Source organism: Canis lupus, chromosome 8 (genome assembly GCF_048164855.1).
Source record: "Canis lupus baileyi chromosome 8, mCanLup2.hap1, whole genome shotgun sequence".
NCBI classification, from domain to species: domain Eukaryota; kingdom Metazoa; phylum Chordata; class Mammalia; order Carnivora; family Canidae; genus Canis; species Canis lupus.
Window position 1 is genome coordinate 58,149,652 of NC_132845.1, and position 14,058 is coordinate 58,163,709.

The 14,058-nt window shown below is 44.9% G+C and overlaps 1 long non-coding RNA gene and 1 pseudogene across 1 annotated transcript in view; both read right to left on the reverse strand.

The window, feature by feature from the left end:
• Nucleotides 1–14,058, reverse strand: part of LOC140638617 (uncharacterized) — a 75,274-nt gene that overhangs the window by 48,077 nt on the left and 13,139 nt on the right. The window lies entirely within an intron of this gene.
• LOC140637649 (proliferating cell nuclear antigen-like) lies at nucleotides 3,860–5,015 on the reverse strand (annotated as a pseudogene).

Consider the following 14,058-nt stretch of genomic DNA (forward strand, 5'->3'; position numbering starts at 1 on the left):
ACAGGCAGCTCCCTCCCCACTCAAGCTGCACTGCTGTCACTTGGCTGCTCTTTCTGCCCAGCCCCTCCCTGCCCTGGCCCCAGGTACCCACCCATGGCCTGGCACAATGCGGATGGAGGTGAATGTTTGCTGAAGACAGGAGAAACTGAAGAGGGATGAATGAATGAATGAATGAATGAACTCCGCATTCACTGGCTAAGGCGTCCGCCAGGCGGCAGGGAAGCAGGGCAGAACAGGGCACCACTTCCACCTGCAAGTTGCTCCGAGCTGGGGCCAGAAATCAGAAGTGCCCGCCCACAGATGTCACTTAAGGACCCGAATTGCTGGCTCCCTGAGACCGGCAGCCCCAGCCTCCATCCCCACCTGCCAGCACACCCTGAGGCTGACCACCTCCGCTCCAAACTCATTTCTGGCTTGGTCCATGTAGAGTTTACAACACTGGGTGAACTGTGCAGAGAGTTTAGCAGCACAGCAGAGCAGAGGATAGAGCCCGAGAGGGCAGGGGCCTCACTCAGCCTGCAGCCAGGGGAACAAAGAAGCAGGGCACAGACTCTGTTCCCACACAGGACCATGCAGGCGACAATGGGTAGGTCAGTCCCCTTCCTTGGCTTTAGTTTGCCCTGAAGGTACGTGAAGGAGCTCTAGCAGACAAATGGCTTTTATGCATTTTTTTAAAAGTCCTTGAATCCATTCCTCCTGCAACCCAAATGAAAGTAGACACATGCACAGGTATGAGCAGAGCTCACTTGGGAGAAGGCTGGGCAGCCAGGCAGGGCTTGAGCCAACTAGACCTCTACATCCCACACGTGTCCCCTTGGTGGGAACCCAGGCCACAGGAATCTGGGAAGAACAACAGAAAAGATGGTTCTGACATTTGGGACTCTGAAGTCCCCCAGGGCTCAAACCCACAAGGGTCAGGCCAGACGAGTAACAGGCATGAGTGCCCCATGAGCCAGATTTACTGGTCAGAGCATCTTAGACTGTACTCCTTCAAGCCGACCCATGTGGTATACACATCAAACAATGATTTTCTTACTTCCATCAAGAAATGTGTGCTCTCGGGGCACCTGGGTGGCTCAGTGGTTGAGCATCTGCCTTGGGCTCAGGCAGTGATCCTGGGGTCCTGGGATTGAGTCTCACATCGGGCTCCCCACGGGGAACCTGTTTCTCTCTCTGCCTATGTCTCTGCCTGTCTCTCAAGAATAAATAAATAAAATCTTTAGAAAAAAAAGAAATATGTGCTCATTTTTCTTGAAATATGTGGCTCTTTTTGTCATCTCTCGTTTTTCTGTGTTTGATGGAGAGGTGGATACCAAGAAATAGTTTACATTCTTCCTCACTTTGTAGGAGAAAACCAGCATTGCAACTGGCAGAGAGTGATGGAAGCCACTCCCCAGAACAGGGAGGTGACAGGGAGTAGAGGGGACCATCCACAGGGCAGAGGCCGCTCAGTGTCCGCCAGTGGCTGCCTTGAAGGAAGGGGATCACCATGTCTGCTACCTCTAGAAAATAAGAATCTCAGACTTTTTTATGAGAAATCTGATTTTTAAATATTGATTTTTTTCCCCCAAACAAAACACTGCTCCAACAAAACATACCACAGTTCCGGATTTGCCGCAGGAGCCACCAGTTTGAGACTTCCACTCTAAGTCTGGTCTAGGAAGCCAGTGTTCCTTGGGGACTGACTGCCTTCCTACCCTGAACTTGGCAAGATCAAGTCTGAGCTAACTGCAACTGGGGGGCACGGCAGGGGGATGTCCATCTTGGGAACCCACACAAATTCCCTCCGCCTGCCACAGAGATCAGATGTAATGTATGAACTGAGACAGGAACGCAGCTTGAGATTGGATGGACCATAGAAACAGAAAGAATAAATTTTTTCAAAAATAGTGACAGGCAATCTGTTTGATCAGGCTGAGAAGGGTTTACACCAACAGTCTGAGGGTTTACACCAAAAAACACGCACCGCCAAGTGCTCTGCCCACCACTCCCAGGATCTTTCTAAAACAAATCAATGGAGTTCCCAGCACCCTGCTTACACCTTTGCTGGCTCTCCCTTGCCCTCAGAATCAAGTCCAGGCAAGTGCCTTAACTTGACCTTAATGCCTTACAGGGTCCAGCCTCTTATCCGGGCCCCTCCCCTACATGCCCCATGTCCCCTTGCTGTCCCCACAAAAGTACTTTTCCTTCTCTCTCTACTGGAGATTTACACAAATTTCCTCTCTAACCTGGAATACCCTCCTCCTTCCCTTCTTTTCCTACCCAACTCTCTCCATAGGACTCAGGTCAGGTGTTGCCTCCTCCAGAAAGCCTTCCCTGATCACACCTCAGGCTGAATTTAGATGTCACTCCTGCACCCACTACCTCTGCTTCACTCTATCTTTGTCCAGGTCACTGTGAATTCCACTTCCCTGTGCAGTTTCTCCACTGGGGAAACAAAACCCCCTATGTTTAGCACCCAGCAGGCACTCAGCAAACCTGTGAAGGAAGGAAGGAGGGAGACCTGAAATGGAATAAACCTGATCCTGTAAATGCTTTGGGAGATTGCTCTTTCTGGGAATGGAGGCCTCCAGTGGGTACTCAAAGTCCCTTGCATCACTTGGACCTCAAAGAATCCTAGTCTGTTCAAGGTTGGTAGGACTGCTTCTCAGAGAAGGACACAATTTATCTGTGGTCGCACAGCAACATGTGGGCAAAACTGCAATGCAAATTCAAATCAGAACTCTGTTGTGTTGTTGCCTTTTATTTACTTCCCCAGTTGCCCCTTTCCCCTCTGCCAAGGGCTCAGGGAAAAGTCAAGGTGATGGAGCCAGTGGCGGGGGTGGGGAGCACAGACACAGAAGGTATTTTCTCTTCTAGATCTTTGTGGGCATTAACTCTGTGAATTATTCATCAGAAAATCTGCTTGAGGTAGTGTCTTAGTCTTAATTTTCAATTCCCCTAATGCTGGCCAATTCTGTGCTGAAAACCTTTCAATTATTAATGTTTCTAAAACAATATTTGTTTTCTCGGCATCTAGCAACAACCAAGGCCTCCTACGAGTGATCCTGCCCCTAAAATTCCCACAGAGAGGTTTGTCTTGCTGAGGAAGCATTTCAGAGGGGTCAGGAGTGTGTCAGGGCACCGGCACCGCAGCCAGACAAAGACCATTAAGCCCATGCAGAGACAGGTATCAGGAACTCCCAGAACAAAAGAAACGATAAAAATAGCAAAATTTTTTATGATTACTATGTACTGGCATCTTATGCGCCAAGGGTAAAGCTAAACAATTTACTTCTACTTATTTAACTCTTGGTTTGCTTTTGAAATACAAATAACTCCTTTAAATTGAAAACAAGTCTTAAAACTGCACATAGAGTCAAACCCCTTCTGTTCTAAAAATCCTGAGGAGTATTTCTAGGTAAGGCGGAAGTATTTCCAGATGAACAAGACTAGATCTGCTTAGACTTGATTCTCTAACCAAATTATAGAGAATGGGAGGAAAAAATGGTTATTTACAGAAAACTATTATCTGCACATGTACTCAGAGGCACACACTCAGTTGCGGAAGACACTGAAGTATATATAGGGGCACCTGGGTGGCTCAGCCGATTAAGCGTCTGCCTTCGCCCCAGGTCATGATCCCAGGGTCCTGAGATCCAGCCCCTCATTGGGCTCTGCTTGACGAGGAGACTGCTTCTCCCTCTCCCTCTGCTCCTCCCCCTCCCTCTGCTTCTCCCCCTGCTCATGCTCTCTCTCATTCTCTCACTCACTCTCTCTCTCTCAAATGAATGAATGCAATCTTTTTTAAAAAGTATATGCTAGCATCTCAGAAGCAATCCTCAGAGAGCTTAGCTTATTTTCTTGGATTTTAAGAGGCCTAAGATCCTTCTTCATCCTCGATCTTGGGAGCCAGATAGTGCATCCCTTGTCTGGCACCAGCAATCTGATGCCCTACAACAAGGGGTCCGTGCGCAGCATATTGAGTGTTATCACAGGGGAGGGTGGGGCCACTTCTGTGAAGAAGTTCAGGGACCTCCGTGAAAAGTTAGCTGTACTTGGCTCACTCGTCTCTATGGTGACAGCCTCTTCCTCTCTACCAACATCACAACTTAATATTTCTGTTCCCAGGTTTCTGCCCTTGGAGAAAATCTCACTAGGTCTTTTGCACAACTGGTTACACCAGGGTCCCCAGGATGACTGAGATCTCGGCGTACAGGTGCATATTGAGCAGAAGACATCTTTCCTGTACAGCTTCACTCGGATTCTGGAATTCGAAGTTCAGCATCTAAATCCATTAACTTTGGGATGCCTGGGTGGCTCAGCGGTTGAGCACCTGCCTTTGGCTCAGCATGATCCTGGGGTCCTGGGATTGAGTCCCACATTAGGATCCCCTGCAGGGAGTCTGTTTCTCCCTCTGCCTATGTCTTTGCCTCTCTGTGTGTGTCTCAAATTAATAAATAAATAAAATCTTTAAAAATTAAATAAATAAATCCATTAACTTCATGTCATAGGCTGAAAACTTTTCTTTCTTTCTTTTTTTTTTTTTTTTTTTTTTTTGGTAAAGCTTTTACTTATTTGAGAAAGAGAGCACAAGCAGGGGGAGGCGCAGAGTCAGAGCAGGGCCCTGATGTGGGGCTGTATCCCAGGACCCTGAGATCATGACCTGAGCTGAAGGGAGACACTTAACCAGGAGCCCCTGAAACCTTTTCTTGAAATGGAGCTTCCAATACCAGTGCCAAGGTGTCTGCATCAGCCTCAGCTCTTAGCATAATGATGTCTTCATTGCCCACACAGTTTTATATGTTGCACAGAGTGGTGGGGTTCATGCCCATGGCCAAGTCACTGTCACAGCCTGACGTGTGGAAACCTTGGGACCGCAGGATGAGCTACGCCAGGGAGGCATGGGACGAGTCAACGCTGGGCAGGTTCATGCTGCTCAAGCTGATGTCCCAGCTGGCCTCGATGCTGAGGTCCTTAAGAGACTCCAGCACCTTCTTCAGGATGGAGCCCTGGACTAGGCACACTTGGAACATGGTGGCCGAGTCACAAGGATGAGGCTATGGGTGGAGAAAAGGAGGAAGGGGTAGCCAGCTGAGGTGTCACAGGATGACAGCAAACGGGGAACCCAGTGCTGAGATCCTGTGACCCAGGAAGGTCACAACCTACTTATGTAACTTACAAAAACTCACTGCAGTAAGGCTCATCAGTCCCATTTTATGATGAGGAAAAAGACCCAGAGAGACACAGTCTTTGCCTGTGCTTCCTCAGCTCCTCAATGAGGAGAACAGAAGTTGGACCCAAGTCTATGTGACTTCACAGCCAGTACACTCTCCACCTCGACAGTATGGCACCACCAGGGATTTTAGTTGCATACAAGGAAGAACTTTCTGGAAGTAAATGATGTTATTCTCAAAGAGCACTTGGAATAAGCCGTGGCTGGGAGATACGAACGGGAAGAAATTCTGAATGGAGAAGCTGTATCAGGGACAACATCTGTATTTCTGGCTTGGGCAACTGGGTAGGTGACTATGCCATTCCTCAGATGAGGAAGATCCCAAGGCAGATATGGAGGAGGCAGGGAGGATGGTGGACTTAGTCCCAGACAAGCCAAGTATTAATTGCCAGGGGAGCACCCAATGTAGCTGTTAGAAACCGTGGTGGCCCACTGTGCTAGATCGGGGCCCCTGGACACAGATTGGGAGGCAGGCTCAGTGGGACGGATGGAGTTCTCTGCGGGGAGAGGCACCAGAAGGAAGTGAGGAAGGCAGGATCTGGTGGAGGGACAAGCTGGCCTATGGTGTGGTTACAAGTGAGGCTGCTGACTGTCCCACACTGAGCTCTGGAGCTGAATGGCTCCTCAGAGTTGCCCTGAATAGAAACAAAGGGACCAGACCTTCACACACCCAGCCAGCCTATTACTGGCCATGGCTGCCTCTGGGAGGGGCATCCACTCGGGTGAGGTCAAGCGGAGATTTGGGATTTTTGTTCAGGGCATTGGCCCGGAAGATTGATCTAGGTGATATCCCTGCCCCCTTTCCAGTGTGCGTCCAGTTGTGGCTCCAAGGAAGGCTGTAGACTGTGACCATGAGTATTAGACACCCTAGCTCTCATAACCTCACCTGTGTCCCATAAGCACTGACACTCTAGCATGCTCCCTGCATCCCAGCCCTGCCTGCTGTGTCCATGGAGCAGCTCTTTCTAATCTATTTTTTATAAAAAGAGCTGGATTTTCCACTGATGCAAATATGCAAAGCAATTAGAGTTGCATGTTACCACCATTCTTGTTTAGTGGCCAATCTCTAAGGCATTTGGGGTGATCTCCTCTTCACCAGGGCCATAGACATGCACTCAGGGCCTTCTAGGGTCAGGGGCTGTCTCCCAAGAGCTGGACAAGTTCACTTCTGCAAGGATCTCTCACCCTTCATACCTGATTCATTAGCAAGCCCTGCTGGATCTATCTCCAAAGTCCATCCAAGATGCCATTGCTCACAGCCTCCTCTCCCAGCCTGGTCCAAGCCACCAGAATCTGTCACCCGACTCACTGCAGCAGCCCCTCTGGTCTCTGTACTTCCAGCCAACTCTGGCCCCTCCATAGTGTCTTCTCAGCATGGCAGCTAGACTGACATGTTAAACCACTTTGCTACATTCCCCCTCTGCTCTAACTCCTCTTTGCTCTTCCACCTCTCTGATAAAAAGTCCATATGGTGGCCTTTCTGAGCTCATTTCTACTTCCCTCCTGCTTATTCATGATGCTCTGTCACATTCGCGTCCCCAGGACTCCTGTCTCAGGGCCTTTGCACTTGCTGTTCCCCCACCCCAGGGTACTTCCTTTTTTTTTTAAGATTTTATTTCTTTGACAGAGAGAGCTCAAGAGAGCAAAAGCAGAGGGAGAGGAGTAGCAAACTCCCCATGGAGCAGGGAGCTGGATGAGCAACTTGATCCCAGGACCCTGAGATCATGACCTGAGCCAAAGGCAGACACTAAACCAACTGAGCCACTCAGGCGTCCCCATCCTGGGATACTTTTTATATCCTTACTTCTTTCAGATCACACAAATATCACCTTCTCAGAGGGGGGCGGGGCAAGATGGTGGAAGAGTAGGGTCCCCAAGTCACCTCTCCCCACCAACTTACCTAGATAACTTTCAAATCATCCTGAAAACCTACGAATTCAACCTGAAATTTAAAGAGAGAACAGCTGGAACGCTAAAAAGAGAAGAGTTTGCGCTTCTAACAAGTACAACTAGTTTTTAGCCACTCTGCACTGACAAAAATGACTAGAAAGAAGAACTCACCACAAAAGAAAGAATCAGAAATAGTACTCTTTCCCACAGAATTACAAAATTTGGATTACAATTTGATGTCAGAAAGCCAATTCAGAAGCACAATTATAAAGCTACTGGTGGCTCTGGAAAAAAGCATAAAGGATTCAAGAGACTTCATGACTGCAGAATTTAGATCTAATCAGGCCGAAATTAAAAATCAATTAAATGAGATGCAATCCAAACTGGAGGTCCTAACGACAAGGGTTAACAAGGTAGAAGAACGAGTGAGTGACATAGAAGACAAGTTGACAGCAAGTAAGGAAGCTGAGGAAAAAAGCGAAAAACAATTAAAAGACCATGAGGAAAGGTTAAGGGAAATAAATGACAGCCTCAGAAGGAAAAATCTACGTTTAACTGGGATTCCAGAGGGCGCTGAGAGGGACAGAGGACCAGAAAGTGCATTTCAACAAATCATAGCTGAGAACTTCCCTAACTTGGGGAGGGAAACAAGGCATTCAGATCCAGGAGATAGAGAGATGCCCCCCTAAAATCAATAAAAATCTGTTCAACACCTCAACATTTAATAGTGAAACTTGCAAATTCCAAAGATAAAGAGAAAATCCTTAAAGCAGCAAGAGACAAGAGATCCCTAACTTATATGAGGAGAAATATTAGATTAACAGCAGACCTCTCCACGGAGACCTGGCAGGCCAGAAAGGGCTGGCAGGATATATTCAGGGTCCTAAATGAGAAGAACATGCAACCAAGAATACTCTATCCAGCAAGGCTCTCATTCAGAATAGAAGGAGAGATAAAGAGCTTCCAAGATAGGCAGAAACTGAAAGAATATGTGACCACCAAACCAGCTCTGCAAGAAATATTAAGGGGGACTCTGTAAAAGAAAGAGGAAGCCCAAAGAAACAGTCCACAAAAACAGGAACTGAATAGGTATTATGATGACACTAAATTCATATCTTTCAATAGTAACTCTGAATGTGAATGGGCTTAATGATCCCATCAAAAGACACAGGGTTTCAGACTGAATAAAAAAGCAAGACCCATCTATCTGCTGTCTACAAGAGACTCATTTTTGACCTAAGAACACCTACACCTTGAAAATAAAAGGTTGGAGAACCAACTTACCATACAAATGGTCCTCAAAAGAAAGCAGGGGTAGCAATCCTCATATCAGATAAATTAAAGTTTATCCCAAAGAATGTAGTAAAAGATGAAGAGGGACACTATATCATACTTAAAGGATCTATCCAACAAGAGGACCTAACAATCATGAATATTTATGCACCTAATGTGGGAGCTGCCAAGTATATCAATCAATTAATAACCAAAGTAAAGACATACTTAGATAATAATACACTTATACTAGGAGACTTCAACACGGTGCTTTCTATAAATGATAGATTTTCTAAGCTCAACATCTCCAAAGAAACAAGAGCTTTAAATGATACACTGGATGGATTTTACAGATATTTACAGAACTTTACATGCAAACACAACTGAATACACATTCTTCTCAAGTGCACATGGAACTTTCTCCAGAATATACCACATACTGGGTCACAAATCAGGTCTTAGCTGATACCAAAAGACTGGGATTGTCCCCTGCTATTTTCAGACCATAATGTTATGAAACTAGAACTAAATCACAAGAAGAAATTTGGAAGAAATTCAAACACATGGAGGTTAAAGACCATCTTGCTAAAAGATGAATGGGTCAACCAGAAAATTAGAGAAGAAATAAAAAGATGCATGGAAACTAACAAGAATGAAGATACACCCGTTCAAAATCTTTGGGATACAGCTAAAGCAGTCCTGAGAGGGAAATACATCGCAATACAAGCATCCATCCAAAAACTGGAAAAAATTCAAATACAAAAGCTAACCTTGCACCTAAAGGAACGGGAGAAAGAACAGCAAATAAAACCTACACCCAGCAGAAGAAGAGTTAATAAAGATTCGAGCAGAACTCAATGAAATAGAGACCAGAAGAACTGTGGAATAGATCAACGAAACCAGGAGTTGGTTCTTTGAAAGAATTAATAAAATAGGGATCCCTGGGTGGCGCAGCGGTTTGGCACCTGCCTTTGGCCCAGAGCATGATCCTGGAGACCCGGGATCAAATCCCACATCGGGCTCCCGGTGCATGGAGCCTGCTTCTCCCTCTGCCTGTGTCTCTGCCTCTCTCTCTCTCTCTCTCTCTCTCTCTCTCTCTGTGATTATCATAAATAAATTTAAAAAATTAAAAAAAAGAATTAATAAGATAGATAAACCATTAGCCAGCCTTATTAAAACAAAAGAGAAAAGACTCAAATTAATAAAATCACAAATGAAAAAGGAGAAATCACCACCAATACCAAGGACATACAAACGATTTAAAAACATATCATGATATGTTTTATGGCAGCTACATGCCAATAAATTAGGCAATCTAGAAGAAATGGATGCATTTCTGGAAAACCACAAACTACTAAAACTGGAACAGGAAGAAACAGAAAACCTGAACAGGCCGATAACCAGGGAGGAAATTGAAGCAGTCATCAAAAACCTCCCAAGACACAAAAGTCCAGGACCAGATGGCTTCCCAGGGGAATTCTATCAAACGTTTAAAGATGAAACAATACCTATTCTACTAAAGCTTTTCTGAAAGATAGAAAGAGATGGAATACTTCCAAACTTGTTCTATGAATCCAGCATCACCTTAGTTCCAAAACCAAACAAAGACCCCACGAAAAAGGAGAATTACAGACCAATATCCCTGATGAACACGGATGCAAAAATACTCAACAAGATACTAGCCAATAGGATCCAACAGTACATGAAGAAGATTATTCACCATAACCAAGTGGGATTTATCCCTGGGATGCAAAGCTGGTTCAACACTTGTAAAGCAATCAGTGTGATAGATCATATCAACAAGAGAAAAATACAAGAACCATATGATCCTCTCATTAGATGCAGAGAAAGCATTTGACAAAATACAGCATCCGTTCCTGATCAAAACTCTTCAGAGTGTAGGGATAGAGGGAACATTCCTCAGCATCTTAAAAGCCATCTATGAAAAGCCCACAGCAAATATCATTCTCAATGGGGAAATACTGGGAGCCTTTCCCCTAAGATCAGGAATGCGACAGGGATGTCCACTCTCACCACTGCTATTCAACATAGTACTAGAAGTCCTAGCCTCAGCCATCAGGCAACAAAAAGAAATAAAGGGCATTCAAATTGGCAAAGAAGAAGTCAAACTCTCCCTCTTCCCAGATGACACAATACTGTACATAGAAAACCCAAAGACTCCACCCCAAGATTGCTAGAACTCATACAGCAATTTGGCAGTGTGGCAGGATACAAAATCAATGCCCAGAAATCAGTGGCATTTCTATACACTAACAATGAGACTGAAGAAAGAGAAATTAAGGAGTCAATCCCATTTACAATTGCACCCAAAAGCATAAGATACCTAGGAATAAACCTTACCAAAGAGGTAAAAGATCTATACCCTAAAAACTACAGAACACTTCTGAAAGAAATTGAGGAAGACGCAAAGAGATGGAAAGGTATTCCATGCTCATGAATTGGAAGAATATTGTGAAAATGTCAATGTTACCCAGGGCAATTTACACATTTAATGCAATCCGTATCAAAATAGCATGGCCTTTCTTCAGAGAGTTGGAACAAGTAATCTTAAGATTTGTGTGGAATCAGAAAAGACCCCGAATAGCCAGGGGAATATTAAAAAAGAAAACCAGAGCCAGGGGCATCACAATGCCAGATTTCAGGTTGTACTACAAAGCTGTGACCATCAAGACAGTGTGGTACTGGCACAAAAACAGACACATAGATCAATGGAACAGAATAGAAAATAGAAATGGGCCCTCATCTCTATGATCAATTAATATTCAACAAAGCAGGAAAGACCATCCACTGGAAAAATGACAGTCTCTTCAATAAATGGTGTTGGGAAAATTGGACAGCCATGTGCAGAAGAATGAAACTAGACCATTCTCTTATACTATACACAAAGATAAACTCAAAATGGATGAAATATCTAAATGTGAGACAAGAATCCATCAAAATCCTAGAGGATAACACAGGCAACACCCTTTATGAACTTGGCCACAGCGACTTCTTGCAAGATACATCTATGAAGGCAAGGGAAACAAAAGCAAAAATGAATTATTGGGACTTAAGATAAAAAGCTTCTGCACAGCAAAAGAAACAGTCAACAAAAATAAAAGACAACCCACAGAATGGTTGAAGATATTTGCAAATGACATATCAGATAAAGGGCTAGTTTCCAAGATCTGTAAAGAACTTATTAAACTCAACAGCAAAGAAACAAAAAAACCCAATGATGAAATGGGCAAAAGACATGAACAGAAATCTCACAGAGGAAGACACAGACATGGCCAACAATGAGAAACATTGTTTCAGAGCACATGAGAAAATGCTCTGCATCATTTGCCATCAGGGAAATACAAATCAAAACCACAATGAGATACCACCTCACACCAGTGAGAATGGTGAAAATTAACAAGACAGGAAACCACAAATGTTGGAGAGGATGTGGAGAAAGGGGAACCCTCTTGCACTGTTGGTGAGAATGTGAACTGGTGCAGTCATTCTGGAAAACTGTGTGGAGGTTCCTCAGAGTTAAAAATAGAGCTGCCCTATAACCCAGGAATGGCACTGCTGGGGATTTACCCCAAAGATACAGATGCAGATACTCGAAAAACCGAGCTCCCTGCACCACCTCTCAGTATTTATAGCAGCAATGTCCACAATAGCCAAACTGTGGAAGGAACCTTGGTATCCATCAAAAGATGAATGGATAAAGGAGATGTGGTCTATATATACAATGGAATATTACTCAGTCATTAGAAATGACAAATACCCACCATTTGCTTCGACGTGGATGGAACTGGAGGGTATTGTGCTGAGTGAAGTAAGTCAATCGGAGAAGGACAAACATTACATGGTCTCATTCATTCAGAGCATGTAAAAAATAGTGAAAGGGAATAAAGGGGAAAAGAGAGAAAATGAGTGGGAAATATCAGTGAGGGTGATGGAACATGAGAGACTCCTAACTCTGGGAAATGAACACGGGGTGGTGGAAGGGAGGTGGGAGGGGGATTGGGGTGACTGGGTGATGGGCACTGAGGGGGACACTTGACGGGATGAGCCCTGGGTGATATGCTGTATGTTGGCAAATTGAATTCCAATACAAACAATAATTTTAAAAATAAATAAAAAATAAAAAAGTATCACCTTCTCAAAGAGGCCCTCCCTGACCACTCTGTTTTATTTTTTTTAAGATTTTATTTTTAAGTAATCTCTACCTCCAGCGTGGGGCTTGAACTCACAACCCAAAATCAAGAGTCGTGCGCTCCACCGACTAAGCCAGCCAGGGCCCCAGTGACCACTCTATGTTAAACTACATCCTTTCACTTCTTCCATCCTGTAGCCCTGGTTCAGTTTCTCCTCTTCCTGAAGTGACATCTGACATCTAGAATTTCCTCATTTATTTTATCCATTGTGGTCTTTCCCACTAACTGTGCAGGCACAGAGATTTAGGATTTTTGTTCAGTGACTAGAATGCTACCTCGTGCTAATTAGTGGGAGAGCTCAATAGGTGTTGATTACAGAATTGCAGAAATAAGTAACAGGTCGTGCTCAGCCCTTGTCTTAGTCTCAGGCTCAGGCTGCCATAACAAAATACCACAGAGTGGTTGGCTTAAAAGCAGAAATGTACTTTCTCACCGTTCTGGATACTGGAAGTCTGAGATCAGGGTGCTGGCATAGCCAGTTCTGGTGAGAGCCCTCTTCCTGGCCCACAGACGGCCACCTTCTTGCTGTGTGTTCACATGGCCTTTTCTTGGTGGGTGCTCACAGTGCTCTTGCTCTTTCTGTAAAGCCACTAATCCTATCAGATTAAGGTTCCATGCTTATGACTTCATTTTATGCCTTCCAGAAGCCTTATCTCCAAATACAGTCATATTGGATTTAGGGCTTCAACATATGCATTTGCAGGGCTGGGATCCAATTCAGTCCACAGCAGCTCTAATCTCTTTTCTCTTCGTATCATCCCTCAGAGGTGGGTATTATCCTCACTTTACAGATGATGAAAGTAAATCTCCAAGAAGCCATATGCCCAAGCCAAGAGCACCCAGCTCAGAAGCGGCAGAGGAAGGGTTCAAAACAGCATTGGTTTCTCTCCATCCTGCCACATCCCCTGGCACCTGCTGTTCCCTCTGCTGGGAATGCTCTTCCCATGGCCAGCGCCCTCTCCAGCCCAATGATCACCTTCTCAAAGGGACCCTGCCTATATGTAGCAGCTACCTCCTGCTTATCACCTATTGTCACTTTGTTCCCTTCATTTCCTTCACTTCCCATGGGACATTCTGAAGCTACCTTCTGCCTACCTGTCCCAGTATAGGCAAAATGGTGGAGACCCAGGAAAGGCGCTGTTTGGAAGGCAAGGAAGTCACTAGAGACAACCTCAGGCTTAAGGCAACAGTGACCTCTCAAGGGATGCTCACAAATGCATAGAAGAATCAATTTGCCAAATGATCAATTTACAAGGTAATTAATTCCCTAAATCTTTGTTTCTGTTCTATTTATGAACTTTTAGCAATTTGTGTCACCAGTTTTGGCAGCCTTTGAGGATTTTTCAAAGTCCTACTGTAGCCAGAAAGAGCAGCTATCCCTGCATCGGCCCCAAGTGCTTCTGCCCTCAAAACAGCTGAAAATGTGCTCCCTGGGCTGTTATGGCCACATCCCTGGAGCAGGGCACCAGA